Below are 13,125 nucleotides of genomic sequence, written 5' to 3' on the forward strand. Positions count from 1 at the left end.
AAAAATGCTGAAATCTGTGGCTATGAGCCCAAAAGCAGCCTCATACTTCCTCAGGGCTATGGAGAGCTTCTTCCTGCTTAGCCCACCTCCTCCTGGGCATCGAGGGTAAGATCACAGATCAATTATAAAAGTACCTCTTACGAAGAGCTAGCAGGCAGCCCCAAGTATGCCTCTGAGAGTTCAGTCTAGAGTCCAGAACCCCCAGGAGGACTATTCAAAGTACAGTACCTGGGCCACTGGCTACTGCTACAGTATTGGTTTCCAGATTGCGTATGGTGAGTATGGAGAGAGATGGAAAGAGGATAGACTGATTAGAGGAGAGAGAAAGAGAGGAAAAGGGAAGAACAGGGAATAAGAGAGTCAAGAGTAAATAAAGAGAGAGAAAGAGAAGAATGCTCAAATGAGGGAAGGACTGGGAATGGGAGAAAGAGGAGGGGAGGAGGAGAGAGCAAAGTTAAGAGTCCACCATGGCCTGTAGCATCCAATGACGTTATATGTTTATTTTTCAGTCGTTCCTATTACAGGTACATAGTAACAATCTCTGTAATGTATGAATACTACTCATTCATAACTTATAAATACTATTTTATTTAATAGGATAATCTAGGTGAAGTCTTATCTGAAGACAGAACTTCTTAATGTAATGAGCATTACATTATGTATGAAGGATTTAAGATGATACCCATAAGACTTTAGCAAGAACATTGCAGAAATAAGTGTTCCTTCGTGTTTGACATGGATTCACTCACTCAATTAACCAAGCAAACTTTTTTAAGTGGCAGACACTGGAGAAACAAAGATATTAAGACACAACCCTGCATTCTAGGGGCTCCTAGTCTAGTGGTGGGACAGACAAGCAAACATATCATTATACTTCAGTGTGAAGCGCTAAGGGTTTGAAGTCCAGAGTCCTTTGGGACACACAGGGGCGGCAGAGATGCCTGAGCTGAGACATGAAGGTCCATTGTCATGATCTAGGTGAACACTGCAAGGGATCAGCATGTGCAAAAGCCAGGTAGCAGTGTCTATTTTGGGAGCTGTCAATAGAGTAGAAGGTGAGGAAGGGTCCATGCAGGAGATGAAATCAGAGAGCAAAATATGGAACAGAAGGCAAGAGGCTTTGTAGGCTGCTATCTTCTGGGAGCTCTCTTGCTGAAAGCCTCTGTAAAACTACTTATACTTGGCACTTTTTTCTTAGAGGTACCTGATCTCCTGATTCTCTTTTCCTTCCCTCTCTTCCTTCTTTCCTTGTAGCTTTCTTTTAATCTCATGTGCTCCAGAAAAAAATGAATCATAAAAGTGACCTCTGTAACCATCAACATAATGGGTCCTGCAGTTGGGAGTTAGAAACTCCAATTCCATATGATAGTTTTTTTGATCCCGGCAGGTCCTTTCTTCTCTTTGGGCCTCAGTTTCTCTATATCTAATACATGGGAGGGAGGGTTAAGTTTGTTTAAATTATCCTTTTAGACTGAAATGTTCTCTATTTTGCTCATCAGAACTTAGATTTGCACAAGAAAGACTCAGTTCTTAGAGTGTTGGGAGAGGGTTTGTCGAACAATTATTAATTTTTGAGGGAGGCAAAATTTTGTTTTCAGTCTTATCAACAACAGATTGGTGCTGGAAGGAGAAATCTGTCACTGTTTTCCTCCCGATGGTGCCTTGCAGGGCTAGTGTGTGTCCTGAACTCTACATATACGTCAGAACATCTCAAACCCAGCCTCAGAGCTTGAAAACAGCCTCCTCTGAGGCCTGGGGAGTTGAGTTTCTCCATTATATTTTGGCTCTTTTAAGTTTAATATTTCTGCAAACTTTTCCTCTGATTATTTCTAAATAACTATTGCTAATTTTAACCATTTACTGATTGCCTACTATGCACCATTTACTTGTCATCTTTGAATATATTACTTGCTTATTCTATGCAAAAAGCACATTAAAGTGTGTATTCTCACCACAGTTTTGTATATGAGGAAAATAGAATTCCTCTTTGAAAAAAAAATTTTTTTTAAGAGACAAGGTCTCACTCTGCCACCCAGGCAGGAGTAAAGTGGTACACAATCCTAGCTCACTGCAGTCTTCAACTCCTGGAATCGAGAGATCTCCCTGCCCCAGCCTCTAGGGTAGCTGGGAATACAGGTGTGAGCCACCATGCCCAGCAAAAATATAGTTCTTCAAAGAGGTGAGGTCACTGGATTGTAAAGAAATAACTCAGAATTTGAAACCAAATCATGTGACCCCATCCTTTGCCCTTTCCACTCTGCAGCATGTCCTCCCCAAGCCGGCCCTAGAACCCACACGTCTTCCTCTGTTGGGCTGCCTTGTGCTGGGCCCCAGGGATCAGCAGCTCAGAAGCACATGGGGCGTTATTAGGTGGTGTTTTTGCTTCTTCCTGTGAGAGCCAGACCCCTAGAATCTCACTGTATGTTCCAGGCCCTCAAGCATTAGTTATTATTTATTGATAATTTAATCTTCACAATAATTTTATGAAGCAAGTATCATCGATTCCATTGTGCATGTGAAGAAACTAAAGCCTACCAATGCATTCCAGGCCTCACAGTTAAAGAAGTCATTGATTTAGACCCAGTTCTGTCTGCCTACAAAATCTGGGTTACTCCAGTCTATATATTGACTCAGTAAAGACATTTTGAATTAAAAGGTAAGATAAACACAGCTCTTAGTAGAGCAGCAGCCATTTCACTGTGACTTTCAGCTTCCTGTGCTAAGTCAAGGCTGTTGCATTTAGGGCAGGGCCCACTTGAACCCTGGGATCTAGGCAGGGCTGTCCTCATACCTCTGTGGGCCATTGGTCACCGTCTTGGACTGCAGAGTGTCCTTCCCGTGGTCAGTCCCGCATGGCCACTGAGAGCTTTGGATAAAAGCTCTTAGTGAAAGCTGAAAACTGAAAGCCCGAAGATAAATCAAACATGAGTAAGACCCTACAGAGACCCTGAAATAGAGTGTTTGGAGTCGTGGAGAAGGTAGAGGCTGAGGCAGGAAACTAGTGTTAAAGGAAAAATTATCTTGACACTTCTTAAAATGGTAAAGAAGCCTTTATTCAGGATTATCTTTTAATAAGCACAGAAGTTGTTCTGGCCAGCCCATGGAGCATGCACAGTAAGGGGTTTTGTGTCCTTTGCTTATCCTTTTGATATTAGAAAGCCAAAGACTCCATCCTCTGATCATGCTAATGCAGCCTTATTTTATTTTATTTTATTTTATTTTTTTGTACAGGGGACCTGTGAATGGGCATGAAGCTCTTATGTGCATCTTGCTCCTTTCATAAATATTCATGACTTCTCCTGCAGCTTATGAAATATGTATATTTGGCCACCCTGTGCAGCATAAATTTCTGTTCCCTTTACCCCTCCTTTGAAGGGTCTGTTTCTGGCTTCTGACTGGAGGCTAAACTTCCCAGCCAGTCAGAAATGGCCAAACTGAAGGCTGCAAACCCTTTATGAGAAATAAAGCTCCCCTTTCCAAATTTCTGAAACTCTTCAATTTATATCAAGTTAAAAAAATTCTTTTCACGTATTTATGTTACTTTTGTTTGACACACAAAGTCTGTTCTTATGGTGATTGTGTTTGATTACAGTTACTTTACCAATAAGAAACTTAGTCCCATAGAAGAGAATATCTTGCTTAGGACAGCTCACAATTTAATGGTGAAAGGAATTCTTGAATACAGTCACTCCAATTCCCATCCCTGTCTTTTATGCTCACATTAAATGCTTGGGCCTCAATCACCTGTCCCTTGTTCAGTAATGAGGGCTCTCTCTTTAACCAAACTTTATCAGGCCTCTCTGAACTCTCCTCTCAGCCTCATCCTTGGGCTCTGTGTCTACTCTTGAAGAGTTCAGTTTAGCAAGAATCCTGCTAAGTTAGTTTAGAAAGAATCCTTCCACTCTTAATATCTGATTACCCTGGCCTGCTGTGTTAGTCCATTCTTTCATTGCTATAAAGAAATACCTGAGACTGGATAATTTGTAAAGAAAAGAGGTTTAATTGACTCATGGTTGTGCAGGCTATACAGAAAGCATGATGCTGACATCAGCTCAGCTTTAGGAGAGGCCTCAGAAAACATATGGCAAAAGGTGAATGAAGAGTAGGCACATCTTACACGGCAGGAGCAGGAGCAAGAGAGAATGCAGGAGGAGGTGAGGCGCTACACACTTTTAAATCATCAGATCTCACAGGAACTCACTCATTTTCACAAGTGCGGTACCAAGGGGGATGGTGCTAAACCATTCACAGAAATTCACCCTTATGATCCAATCACCTCCCCCCAGGCCCCACCTCTAATATTGGGGATTACAATTAAACATGAGATGTGGGTGGGAACACATATCCAAACAATACCACCTGCCCTCAGCACAAATCCAGTTAGGTCAGCTTAGCAAGAACCCTACTCTTGATGTCTCCTATTAGTAACTGTCCATCCAACCCCCTCCAGTCTGCTTCTTGGCTACACATTCCCACTTGTTGTAAAGGAGTTGAACCTCATCTCTCTCCTTATTAAAAGATAGTCCTGAATAATGTCTTCCTTCTACCTTTAACAAGTGTCAAGATAATTTTTTCTTTAACACATTTTCTTACTCAGTCTTCCTGAAGAAATGCTGGTTAGTTGTGCTGAAACTGCTAAGAGGAAGGGCAGCTTCAGGTGATTGGTTAATATCAGTGAGTGGTCTTTTGAAAGGGTTGATGTATTAGTCTGTTCTCACACTACTATGAAGAAATACCTGAGACTGGGTAATTTATAAAGAAAAGAAGTTTAATTGACTCACAGTTCTGCATGGCTAGGGAGACCTCAGGGAACTCATAATCATGGCAGAAGGGAAAGCAAACATGTCCTTCTTTCCATGGCGGCAGGAGAGAGAAGTGTTGAGCAAAGGGAGAAAAGCCCCTTATGAAACCATCAGATCTCATGAGAGCTCACTCACTATCATGAGAACAGCATGAGGGTAACCACCCCCATGATCCAAATACCTCTCACAAGCTCCCTCCCACAGCATGTGGGGATTATGGGAACTACAAATGAAAATGAGATTTGGGTGGGGACACAGCAAAACCATATCAGTTGTTTTCTGTTTAGCCCTCAGAGGAGAAATCTAATGGCAGGTAGCGAGGGAGCAGGTATAAGGAAATGTATCTGACATCCCTTCCTAGGCTGGGAACTCAAGCTTTCCAGGTTGCTCTGGGGTCCTCTTGGGCAGGAGAAGTTCTGCTCAGGTTGAGGTACTTAAAATTGCATTTTTGTTTCTCATTGATTACAATATCCTTAAGGGGAAGGAATATGTCTTTTTTGAGAGGTGATATTTAGTATGTGTTTAAGAGCATGGGTCTGGAGCAGACTTCCTGGGCTACATCCTGGTTTGAACATTCAATGAATATGTGGCTTGAAGCAAATTATTCAGTTTCTCTATGCCTCAGTTTCCCCATCTGTAAAATTTGCTCAATAATAAAATCCAGTTGGGATTCACATGTCTCTGCAACATGGCAACAGGTGACTGGATCGAGTGGACAAATTCTCAGCTCTGCTCTGGCTTGTGTGATTTGTCAACCAACTGACGGCTTACTGTCAACATATATCCTTCATGTCGGATGCATTTTTTTGTCAGCAGTGTCCTAACTTGAGTTACATTTTTCCAGGAACTAGAAGGTATCTCAGTGCCACCTTTTCCTTTTGCTAAAGGGGAATGAAGATCCCTGAAAGGAAAGTGTCTCCCAAGTTTCAGGGACATGATGGTGGCCTCTCTAGAATATATTCCAATGTTCCTACCTGAGAAATGAGTCAGCCAGTGTTCACTTTCTTGAGAATTGTACAAGTCTCTGAAGCATCTTAGTTATTGAATGGCTAGCAAATTTTTCATTGTAACTTCCTGGGGATAGATACTGAATTTCAGTGAAACCTCTTCTCAGGTGACAGGAGCTAATGAATAAAAATGGTGTCTTAGCCTCTGGGAGATTGGGCATGCTTTATGATGCAAATCTGTTTTCTATGAAGTACTTGAAAGAAGGCCATTAAATAAAAAAGCATCTGCCTGCTCTAGCTGCTTCAATTCCTTAAGCTGAGGTAGTGTTATGTACTAAAAACAGTCCAATCTTCAAAGACAAAAATATTTTGGTTTGAATCCCATTTTAACCACTTGCTAGCTGTGTAACCTTGTGCATGTGCATAGCATAGTCAGAACCTCGCTTTCTGGAACTGTAAAATAGGGCTGTTAAAAGAAAAACTTTAGTCAAATTAAATTTAGCAGAGTTTAATTGAGCAAAGAATGCTCCGTGAAGTGGGCAGCATTAAGATCCAGAAGATGTTTAGAGAGTTCCCATACATAGATCTCAGGCAGAAAGGATTTATGGATAGAAAACAGAAGAGAGGTACAGAGATAGCTCAACTGGTTATAGGTTGGCGTTTGCCTTAATTGAACATAGTTTGATCATTTGGCCTCCTGTGAGTGACTGAAGATCAGCTACTGTGATTGGCTGAGACTTAACTCTTTGTTACAAAAGGGTACTCCTAAGTTAGGAGTACAGTTAGTTCATGTACTAAGTTAGGTTGCAGTTTGTTGTACTCAATGTATGGAGGCATCCCCTGGCCACATTTAGTTCAGTTTAACAGAAGTCATAATCACTGTCTACCTCACAGAATTATTGTGGCACTACATTAAAAAAGGAGCATAAAATATTACATTTGAGAAAATTATTATTTATATAGTATATAAAACATCCCAATTTAATGAGTAAGAGTTTAATTAGGGCCAATCAGCAAGTAAAGGTGAAGTAGAGAATCATATTGAATTGACATCTCTAGTGCATGGTGGCTAGGAAGTAAACACTCTACAATTATTAGCCTTGTTTTTTCTATATTTAATAAATACACATCGAGTGATGAATACCTGGCCACTCTGTGCCAGGTAGTCAGATACAGGCATAATAGGATGCCAAACACTAAACAGAGGCAGAATATAATTTTCTTTTCTTCTTTTTTGAGACAACCTTGCTCTGTTGGCCAGACTGGAGTGCAGTGGCATGATCTTGGCTCACTGCCTGCCGGGTTCAAGGGATTCTCACGGCTCAACCATGGGAGTAGCTGGGATTACAGGCACGTGCCACCACACCCAGCTAATTATTGAATTTTTTTGTAGAGACAGGGTTTTTCCACCTTAGCCAGGCTGGTCTTGAACTCCTGGCCTCAGTGATCTGCCTGCACCAGCCTCCTGAAGTACTGGGATTACAGGTGTGAGCCACTGTGCCCAGCCTAGAATAGATTTTTTTTTTTTTTTTGGTAGTCCCAAGCCCTACCTTTATCAGCTCGTTTTTGACAATATTGTTTTGCTCAGACATTAATTACCAATTAGCAGCCTCTGAAATCAGTCACTGACATGGCAACCTTTTTGCATCTTTTCACCAGCACCAGCCTGTATATCTTTGTCTCGTCCTCAAGGGTCGCATGTGAGACACTGTCACATGCTTTGGTGTGGATCAGACCCATTTATTTACTGCCTTTCCCTAATTTAATGTTGTCACTTGTCATCAGTGGTCCTGCAGTGGCTCCCTGTGATTGCAGCTTTACTTTCTGGGTGCTCACAAACCACGTCTTTAACAACGTACAGAACCCTAAGTAAATATCAAACTCTAAGAATTACTTTGTATCATGTACTTGCTTCTCCATTTTGAACACCTAGATGGCATTCGGTCTTTCAGCTGATATCTAGAGCTTACCTCAGGGATGTCCACAAAATGTTACTCATCCTGTCTCTTCTATTTCATGAAAGCTTCAGACATCTTTGGCAACTTTTCAGCTGTCTGATTTGCCAATTCTCTTATTATGTCCTAAGAAACTTGAAATCTTTCAAGGCAGTTGGGGGCTCTCTAAAGTCTCTGCACTTACCTATGGTCTCGGATCCCCGTGTCTGTTTTTGCATCCCTTTAATCACTTAATGCTCATTTTTCTTTATTAAAAAGACAATTGCACATTGAAAGGCAAGTTTTCTACACTGCCTGCTGCCTGCAGGATCCACCCTGGAAATCTGACCACTCTTTTGCTCCTAATAGAAAGTAAAAAGCCTCATTGATCATCCTTATCAATTTTTGAAGCATTCTTTCTAATTTCTTTTGGATGGGGCTCAAGACATGCTACCCTAAAATGTGACTCCTTGGCATTTGAAAAAATGGCAGAAGGAGGATGACTTCCTGCCCATCTCCCCTGCAGCAGGCCATAAAACCTAGAAAATAATTTCTAACCTTCCCCTTCAGTAGATCATAAGATTCATATGTGAGAGGCCTTCATCCTATACCCAGAGAAAAGGAACCTCCTCCACTCTGGAGACACAGAAACACAAAGGAGAATCTGAACAAGCTGGCCTTGCTAGGTTCCCCCCGAGTTCACTGTCATTAAATCATGTCCCCTTTTCCAATCATACTTCACAACCATCCACTTCATCACCCCTCGCACAAGAAACATTTCTGTTTCTTTGAGCTTTCATTTCTGAAGGCTCTTGTGTCATGTAAATTTAAATTAAATACATGTTTATGCTTTTAAAAAATTAAACTGAGTTTTGCTATAGGTGTCTCAGTCGTGAGCTTAGTGATAGGTGAGAAAAGAAATTCTTCCTCCCCAACGCTTCTCTTGGGGAATTGTCTCCTGAATTCTATCCTTACAGCTCTCTGCTCACATCTGAGATCTGCTTTGTGTTATGAACCTCTTAATCTACATTCTTTCATGTACTTTTTTTTTTTTTTTTTTTTTTGAGACGGAGTCTCTCTCTGTCACCCAGGCTGGAGTGCAATGGCGCTATCTCGGCTCACTGCAGCCGACATCTCCCAGGTTCAAGCGATTCTCCCACCTCAGCCTCCCGAGTAGCTGAGATTAGAGGCATGTGCCACCACACCTGGCTAAATTTTGTTTAATATACCTTTTTAAAGGAAGTAGAGCATAGGCTTACTTATTCCCCTTACATAGCAATCTACCTAATGGAATCAGAGACTCAAGTGAAGAAAATAAGCTTAGCAATTCACCTGGATTTTAAATTCTAAAACTTTAATCATTCTTCTTTAGGGTTTGAATGAAAAACTTCAGGTACAGGAAAAAGCCAGTATTTAATGACTCCAGTGTATCAGAGCTTCTTTTCTTAAAGCAAAGGAGTTTAAAAGTCAAGTGCTACACGTTGGGAGGAAAATATGCACACAATGAAAGAGCTCTTACATGTATCCCCAGATCAGCAAACTTTGTGATTAAAATTGCCACTGTCAAGTGAAAAGTTTTAAATGAAAGAATCCTGTCTCCCAGTTCCTGTGATCAAAATCTTTCCATCTTGATGCATTCTCATTGCCAGGATGTCGTCAGCTCTAGTCTAATAAGTACTCTTTTCTCCTATCACCTTTGCAATCAGCTTCTCTTGTGGCAGAAGGCAGAGGCAGAATGAGGGACTGGCACATTCTCAAAACTCCCCTTTCTTCAAAATATTTCCATCTCTAGATTCTCCTGTTCTCTCACTCAACCACTCACTCAGTCACTAATTAAAACACTTATTAATTTATTCTTTAATTAATAATGTAGTAAATATTTACTGGATTCCAGATGCTACTAGATGTGAGTACAAAAAGGAATAAGACAGTGTCCTGCTCTCAAGTAGCTGGCATAATTGTGGGAAGACAGACAAGCCAATTTCCATTTACAATACAGTGTTGTAAGTGCTATGTTAAAGGTGGATTAAGTGCTCAGGGAGCCCAGGATAAAGAATGTCTAAGTGTGTCTGTGGAATTCAGAAAGCTACTGTGACTTGGGGTCTTCAACGAACAGGAATTCTAAGGATTGATAATGGCATTAGAGACAAAAGAAAGACCACATGCAAAGGCACTGTGCTGTGAGGGTACGTAACAAGGTGCAGGGAGGGTAAGAAACTGGATGATGTAGTAGGTAGGATACAGAGAATGCTAATGAGTTAGGAAAATATTCCATAGGCAAGAAGGAGCAAGTGAGGGCTTTCAAGCCAATTTAGGGGCAAGGATGGTATATTTCACACGGAAAGAACATCTGGATGCTGGAAGCAATATTCAAGGGGAAAGGCGATGAAAAGAGAAAGAAAGGTAATAAAAAGAGGGAATGAAAATGATAGATGATAGATGGATCCTACAAATATTGAAGAGGTAAGACCGATAGGACTTGATGACAGTTTGTTCAAGAAGAAATAACATTTGGTAAAGATTATTCTTTCAACCATGTTATGTGAATCCCAATACCAGTCTTAATATCAATAATCTCATTTTATGTGATTATGAAATTTATTGAATTCAGAGCATCTCTAAAACAGCCCATAAGGTCAGAACTTCTAGATATGACAGAGTGAAGAAGACTTTAAAAAAAGAAAAAAGAAACATGTTGGGTGCAGTGGCTCATGCCTGTAATCCCAGAACTTTGGGAGGCTGAGGCAGGCAGATTGCTTAAGCCCAGGAGTCAAAGACCAGCCTGGGTAACATGGCAAACTCCATCTGTACAAAAAATACACATGCGCAAAAATTAGCCAGGTGTGGTGGCCTGCACCTGTGGTCCCAGCTACCTGGGAGGTTGACGTTGCAGTGAGCTGAGACTGTGACACTGCACTCCAGTCTGGGTGAGAGAATGATACCTTATCTCAAAAAAAGCAAAAAAGAAAGAGTTCAGGGTGTTGTATGTTGTTTGTATGTTGACCAAAGTGGAAAAACAAATTGAGTATCATATCTAAGAAATCATTCCAAGATCCATGCTGTGAAGATTTTCCCCCATGTTTTCTTCTAGGACTTTTGCAACTTGAGGTCTCATGTTTAAGTCTTTGATCCAATTTGAGTTGATTTTCATGAGTGGTATAAGAGCCCAGTTTCATTATTTTGTATGTAGATATCCAGTTTTCCTAATACTATTTGTTGAGGAGACTACACTTTTTTCATTGTAGAATCTTGGTACCCTCGCTGAGTATCATTTGGTAGTATATGCTTGGGTTTCTTTTTGGCTCTCTATTCTGTTCCATTAGTCTATATGTCTGTCTTCATATTAGCACCATGCTGTTTTGATTACCATAGTTTTGAAATATATTTTGAAGTTAGGAAGTGTGAGGCTGCCAGTTTGTTATTCTTTCTGTAAATTGTTTGGCTATTCAAGGTCCTTTGTGATTCCACATAAATTCTAGGATTGGTTTTACTATTTCTGCAAAAAATGCTGTAGGGATTTTCATAGAGATTACTTTAAATCTGTAGCTTGGTGTGGGTATTATGGCTATATTAATAATATGAAGTCTTCCAAACCATGAACATGTGTGCCTTTTTATTTATGTCCTGTTTAAATAATTTTCAGCAACACTTTATAGTTCTCAGCATACAAGTTTCTTGCCTTTTTGATTAAATTTATTCCTAAGTATTTTACTCTTTGTGATGCTACTGTAAATGGGCTTATTCTCTTAACTTCAGATTATTTGCTGTTAGTGTATAGAAACACAACTTATTTTTTGTGCTTTGATTTCCTAGATGTGACACCAAAGGGACAGGCCACAAAAGCAAAAGTAGACAAGTGGGACTACATCAATTAAAAAGCTTTGACACAACAAAGGAAATACTCAACAGAGTTAAAATGTAACTGTATTAGTCTGTTTTTTTCCCTGCTGATAAAGACATACCCAAGACTAGGAAGAAAAAGAGGTTTAATGGACTTACAATTTCACATGGCTGGGGAGATCTCACAATCATGGTGGGAAGCAAGAAGGAGCAAGTCACATCTTACATGGATGGTGGCAAGCAAAGAGAGAGTTTGTGCAGGGAAACTCCCATTTTTAAAACCATCAGATTTCATGAGACTTATTGACTATCACAAGAACAGCACAGGAAAGACCCACCCCCATGATTCAGTTATCTCCCACCGGGTCCCTCCCACAACATGCAGGAATTATGGGCACTACAAGATGAGATTTTGGTGGGAACACACAGCCAAACCATATCATTACACCCCTGGCCCCTCCTAAATCTCATGTCTTCACATTTCAAACGAATTGTACCTTCCCAGCAGTCACCCTAAGTCTTAACTCATTTCAGCATTAACTCAAAAGTACACAGTTCAAAGTTTCATCTGAGACAAGGCAAGTCCCTTCTGCCTATGAGCCTGTAAAATCAAAAGCAAGTTAGTTTCTTCTGGGAAGAAAAAGAGGTTTAAGGGACTTACAGTTCCACGTGGCTGCGGAGGCATCACAATCATGGTGGGAGGCAAGGGGCAGCAGGCAAAAAGAGAGAGAGCCTGTGCAGGGAAACTCCCATTTTTAAAACTATCAGATCTCATGAGACTTATTCACTATCGCAAGAACAGCATGGGAAAGATCCACCCCCATGATCCAAGTATCTCCTTCCAGGCCCCTCCCACACCAGTGGGAATTATGGGAGTTACAAGATGAGATTTGGGTGGGCACCCAGAGCCAAATCATATCGGCAACTTGCTAAAAGGTAGAAAATATTTGTGAACCATATATCTGATAAGAGAGATCAACATATCCTTTGCGATATCTAATATAGTCTCATATGTACTGAATTTGGGTATCCCAATATCCAAAATATTCAAGGAACTCCTACATTGTCATGCATGAGCACACTACACACACATACACACACATGTATAATGAGTAATTAAAAAATAGACAAAGGACTTGAATAAATTATTTGTCCAAAGAAGACATACAAGTGGTCAACAGGAATGTGAAAGTAATGCTCAACATCACTAATCATCAGGAAAATATAAATCAAAACTACAGTGAGACATCACCTCACACCTCTTAAGATGGACATAAAAAATAACAAAAATGAAACAAACAAAATAACAAGTGTTGTCAAGGATGTGGAGAAATTGGAACCCTTGTGAACTGTTGATGAGAATGTAAACGATGCAGCCACTATGGAAAACAATATGAGCCATTCTCAAAAAAGTAAAAATATAATTACCATATAATTCTGCAATCCCACTTCAATCCAAAATAATTGAAAACAGAATCTCAAAGAGATATTTGCAAGTCCATGTTCATTGCAACATTATTCACAATAGCCAAGATCTGGAAATGATGTAAATGTCCATTGACAGAAGAATGGATAAAAGAAAATGTGGCATACGTAGAAAAT

This window comes from Macaca nemestrina, chromosome 13 (assembly GCF_043159975.1).
Source record: "Macaca nemestrina isolate mMacNem1 chromosome 13, mMacNem.hap1, whole genome shotgun sequence".
Lineage (NCBI taxonomy): Eukaryota > Metazoa > Chordata > Mammalia > Primates > Cercopithecidae > Macaca > Macaca nemestrina.